This window comes from Salvia miltiorrhiza, chromosome 3 (genome assembly GCF_028751815.1).
Source record: "Salvia miltiorrhiza cultivar Shanhuang (shh) chromosome 3, IMPLAD_Smil_shh, whole genome shotgun sequence".
Taxonomy (NCBI): Eukaryota; Viridiplantae; Streptophyta; class Magnoliopsida; order Lamiales; family Lamiaceae; genus Salvia; species Salvia miltiorrhiza.
This window is the reverse complement of record NC_080389.1, coordinates 29,945,654-29,951,743: the sequence shown is the minus strand read 5'-3', so window position 1 is coordinate 29,951,743 and position 6,090 is coordinate 29,945,654.

Below are 6,090 nucleotides of genomic sequence, written 5' to 3'. Positions count from 1 at the left end.
TGTTTTGTTGTTAATTACCTATCTGATGCTAATCGAATTCGGATTCTGGATGGGACCGCAAATCCCTTCGGAATTAGTGTACACCCTTGTGATCGTAAGTCATCTAGCGGGTTGGCCGATCACAGTGTCCGTAGAGGGAGGCCTACCTCTCGGCACGAGTTACTGATATGGTGATTAATGATGTTAAAATGCCTGCCCGGGTTATTTATGAAAGAAATGATATTTTGGTAAATACGAGTCTTTAAAGGAAAACCCTCGTATCTTACTACTGTTAAAAAGGCTTGACAATAAAATGTATGTATGTATGTATGTATATTTTGGCATGTGTCCACTAAGTACCTTCGTACTTAGCCCTGCATGTATTTCTAAATGTGCAGGTTGAGCGATGATCGGGAATGTGGTGTGCAAGCGGAGCTTTTGTCGAGCTAGGACGAGTACATCAGAGCAGGGTATATGTTTTCATACATATGCCCGAGTTGTTGTTATTCCGCTGCATACACTGATTTGCTAGATATCATGATATTCGTCAAACAATATGTACTATTCAACAATGTTTTCAAACTCTTCAAGTACCCTCTCGGATAATTATGTACGGCCCCTTTTCGGCCCTTGATTAATATTTAGACATTCCGGTTGTTGTCTTATAATGTCGAGTCACCAAAAGGTTAGATATGCCCCTTTCTAATCCCGCTTCTAAATCCCCTCCCCTTTTGTCGCGATTTCCCCGAACTCGCTATCCTTAGTGGGCTCGGCCGCGACAGAGTGGTATCAGAGCAACTTTCTTCTGCTCTGATCACTAGTCACTCTTTCTAAGTCGAGTCTAGATTAAGTAAGTCAACATGCTCATGAACTAGTCGACAAAAGCTTGGCACTACATCTCGACACGCTCAACCGACGTTTGTTTATGGTAAGTACTTTCAAGTTTTAGTTGATTTCTTGAAATGCGTGAAACATGAATAAGTGTGATTGTTGTTTGAATCACGAGAACTTAGAACTCTTAAGATAGATATATACTCACTTCACGATGAAACATAGAAGAGTACATCATCACCACATGATAAGCTTTAAGATCAGTAGACGACAACATTAGAACTTTTTGATTATCAAAGTCTGGACCTCTTTAATGCAAGTTATGATTTTGTGCTTGAGAATTTGATTTAGATCCCCCCTATGACAAGTACCTGAAAGCTAGATTTAGATGATGTTGTGATGTCTAGATTTTACGAGTTATGATCTTCGAATCGATTTTTGATGACCCAGTATAGACATTTAGAACCTTACCGATTTGAGTTGCATGCCGCGTTTTACTGTGAGTTGACGATAGATTTTTCCTTTCTTTCGTTAGATGGCGAGAACTGTCTACACACGACGACGACCTTTACCCTCGTGGGCTAGTCCAGAGGAAGTCGAGCGGTCCTACCGCACCTATGCCCCATGTCACGGGGATAACCTCGGGCATTTCCTCGCCAGTTTCCATCGACATTGGGTCGAGGCGAGTGTGTACGGTGTATCAGGGTACGACGGCATCCAGAGATTGATCCTGCTGTTACCCTCTGAGTGGCAGGGATGGGCTAAGCAGATTTCATCCTACTATATCTTCCCACGGGAGAATTACCATGACCTAGTCGGAGACTTCCCTAGCTTCGTAGCGGAGCTTCAGGCCTGCTTCACCTTGTGGGGCAGCGCCCCTCTAGGACCCTATGTTCTCCCAGGAGACTACGTGCAGGTAGGGATGCCTCTGCCCGCTGAGATACTCGCCGATGCACCTGAGCCCCAGGTGGCCTTGCCACAAGACCCTCCACCGTGTACCTCAGTTCTAGGGCGCCGTGGTAGACACGACGACGAGGCAGGCCCCTCTCGTCTACGAGCTCGTAGAGATTTCCCGTCACCTCCCGACTCAGCTCTCCGGGAAATTACTCCACCACCACCACCGATGTCTACGGCAGAAGCGAGACTCGCAGCCGCAATGGCCAACGCTGACAGGGCCATGGCCAACACGAGAGAGTTCCTAGATAGGGGGAAGGCCCCTATGCAAGAGGAGGATACGGCACCATGTGGCGCGACGAGGAGGATTATTCGCCCTAGGCCGTCGCCACCTCCAGCCCCGACTGGGCCCCGTGCCACGGCTAGGATCCGCACCGGGAATGACCCGATCCGCGAGGTTGCGGACGACATCTTCCGCACGGCCCAGATCATACGAGAGACGGGCGAGGGTCAGGGAGAGACCCCGTTGCCCAACGAGGATGAGGATGAGGACCCAGAAGAAGATCCCGAGGAGGACCCGCTTATCTACCTTTTGCCATCGCCTAGGAACAGCCGTACCGCACCCTAGGGATCGCATATTTGATAGTCTTAGCTAAGGGATGTTTTTTTTTGGAAACGATGAGTTCGTTCCGATGTTTTGTAACCCCATGGCTCTTTATTTTTGATGTCGACGCTAGTATGGAAACTTTTTATTGATGCAAAAGTCCTCAATGAGGCAAATTTTCTATGATATGCATTTTTGACCCTAGTATGGGTTTTTGAGACAATTTCGCATATGTTTTATGTTACCCTACGGGTTTTATTTCTCCACAAGTCAATTCACGATGTGGTATCTATGACTTTGCGACTTGTGCATGCCAGCGGCTCTTTATAAATTGCCTTAGAGACTTCCGTATAGAATGTGCTAAAATAGGTGCTTCGCAGATTGCAGTATGCCGCCTAGACGAGGTCGCCCCGCTAGAAGAAATGCTAACAATGATAGAAATCAAGATGATGAACCTGAGGTACCACAAAACGACAGGGAACCAACCCCACCCCCTCCACCCCCTGCCAGAAGGATTGAGGAACTCTTCCTCCGACAGAATCCGCCCACATTCAATGGAATGGGCGACCCAGCCGAAGCTGAGGCTTGGGTACGCGCATTGGAGCGCATCTTCACTTTCCTTCGCTGCACGGAAGAGGAGCGACTCTCGTGCGTGTCTTTCCAGCTAACGGGAGCGGCTGACTTTTGGTGGGAAGCCCGCCGAAAGACACTGACTCCCGAGCAATGGGCAGCCTACACATGGGAAAGCTTTAAGACTGGGTTATACGATAAGTATATTCCCAAGAGCTACAGGAAGAAGAAAGAGGCTGAGTTCTACAACCTGAGGCAAGGGAAGAGGACAGTGACAGAATACGACAGGGAATTCTGTGATCTATCACGTTATGCTCCACAGCAGGTGGATACTGATGAGAAGATGGCGGAGAAATTTTGTGCCGGTCTGAGGCACGAAATTAGGATGACCCTAGCTAGTCATGGCGGACTCTCCTACACCGAGTCCCTGAACAGGGCACTGGACGTCGAAGCTGCGATGCCAGTGGAAAGGTTGGCTCCGCCACAAACTTCAGTGCCAGCCAACCTACCTGTACGTCCTCAGAACTTCAAAGGGAAGCGCAACTGGAACGACCAAGGAGGGAGTGAGAACCCGACTAACAAGAAGCCATGGCAAGGAGGTGCGCCGTCATGGCAAGGGAGTGCGCCGTTTGGACAGTTTCAGCCACAAGGACAAGGGAAGCAAAAGGGTCTTGCCCCGGCCGGAGGTAACCAAAGACAGAACGAAGTACCCCCTTGTCCAAAATGCAACAAACTACATCGTGGTGTTTGTAGGGCTGGAACTGACGGTTGCTACACGTGTGGCCAGAAGGGTCACTACTCCTCTCAGTGCCCCAATAGACAGCAGGGCGCTGCAATTAGGGCCACTTATGCCCAACCCCTCCGAGCAGTTCCAGGGCAACAGCAGCCCCGCCAACAACAGCTATACCAGCACCAACAGCGCCAGCAACAGAAACAGCTGCAACAACTGCCGCAACAGGCAAGAGCCTTTGCTATCACCCAAAACCAGCCCGAGAAAAACCAGGGAAACCTGGCAGGTATGGGCAAGCTTAAAGGTTTTTCCATTATGATTCTGTTCGATATTGGTGCTTCGCATTCTTTTATCTCAGCCCCTTGCGTAGATACCTTAGAAATCGAATCAGAACGAACTAAGTGTGCCTTAAGAATCACTACACCCTCAGGAGGAAGATCTACTACCACTCATGTTTGTTCGAACGTAGAGTTTGAAATGGGAGAACTTAAGATGGTAGCAAACAATCTTAATATTCTGCTTATGTGGGACGTAGATATGATCTTAGGAATGGACTGGTTAGCCGAGAATTACGCCACCATCCTTTGTAGTGAACGAAAGATTTCCCTTCGACCACCCGGAAAAGAACCAACGGAATTTCACGGCATCAGTATGAAGAAGAGAGTACCAGTGATATCCGCACTACAAGCCAGAAAGGAGATGATGAAGGAATGAAGCACAGCTTATCTCGTCTACCTAAACGGGGAAGCTGGTAGCGACAAGAGGGTGGAAGATGTGCCAATAGTACGAGATTTTCCGGATGTTTTTCCAGAAACATTGCCAGGACTACCCCCAGATAGGCAACTAGATTTCACCATTGACCTAGAACCTGGATCAGCCCCAGTATCAAAGGCACCGTACAAGATGGCCCCAAAGGAATTGCAAGAATTGAAGGTCCAACTACAAGAACTTTTGGACTTAGGTTTCATCAGACCTAGTGTCTCACCTTGGGGAGCGCCTGTACTCTTCGTCAAGAAGAAAGATGGAGCCATGAGAATGTGCATTGATTATCAAGAGTTGAACAAACTGACGCTAAAAAACAAATACCCTCTCCCGAGGATAGATGATTTGTTTGACCAACTCAAGGGAGCCAGTGTGTTCTCCAAAATAGACTTAAGATCAGGGTACCACCAGCTGAAGATCAGACCAGAGGATGTACCCAAGACCGCTTTCCGAACGAGATATGGCCACTATGAATTCATAGTCATGCCATTTGGTCTAACCAATGCACCGGCGGTATTCATGGATCTCATGAATCGAGTTTTCCATCTGTACTTAGACAAATTCGTCTTAGTGTTTATAGATGATATCCTCATCTATTCTAAGAGTGACCTAGAACATGAAAAGCATTTGAGAATCGTCCTAGAGACTTTAAGATCAGAGAAGCTGTTCGCCAAATTCAGCAAGTGCGAGTTTTGGCTGAAAGAAGTGATGTTCCTAGGACGTATCGTGTCAGTAGATGGAATCAAGGTAGACCCCGCCAAAGTGCAAGCAGTGCACGAGTGGAAATCACCAACCACCCCTAATGAAATCCGAAGTTTCTTAGGTTTAGCAGGATACTACCGGAGATTCATCGAAGGATTCTCTAAGATAGCAAGGCCAATGACGCAACTACTTCGCAAAGGAATCGAGTATAAATGGACCGAAAAGTGTGAAGCCAACTTCCAAGAGCTGAAGAGGAAATTGACAACTGCACCAGTGCTAGCAGTTCCAACAGCCGATAAAGAATACCTGATCTACACCGACGCATCCAAAAATGGATTAGGTTGTGTGTTGATGTAGGAAGGGAAGGTCATCGCCTACGCTTCGCGACAGCTAAGGCCACATGAGTTGAACTACCCCACTCACGACCTAGAATTGGCAGCAATTGTGCATGCTTTGAAGATTTGGAGACACCATATATACGGAGTTAGATGTGAAATCTTCACTGATCATAAGAGCCTTAAGTACTTTTTCGAGCAGAAAGACCTGAACATGAGACAGAGGAGATGGCTCGAACTCGTGAAGGATTACGATTGCGGTATCAATTACCACCCAGGGAAAGCTAATATAGTAGCTGATGCTTTAAGTCGTAAAACTCAATCCGAGTTAGGACTTCTTCTCACTCAAGAGGACACGCTCGTAAGGGACTTCGACAGATTGAAGTTGGAAGTGGTTCAGCCACCAGCAACAACAAAAGCAATCATCGCAACTCTGGTAGCCGTCCCAGACCTCAGAGGAAGGATCATCAGTGCCCAGAGAGCGGATGAAAGCTTAGAGAAAGTTCGTCTTAAGATCCGAACAGGCACGCCCGGAGACTACCAAGAGGCAACGGATAACGCCGTTCTTTCTAAGGGAAGGTTGTGTGTACCCCACAACGAGGAACTCAGGAACGAGATCATGAGTGAAGCTCATGACACGCCCTATACCGCTCATCCCGGGAGTACCAAAATGTACCAAGATC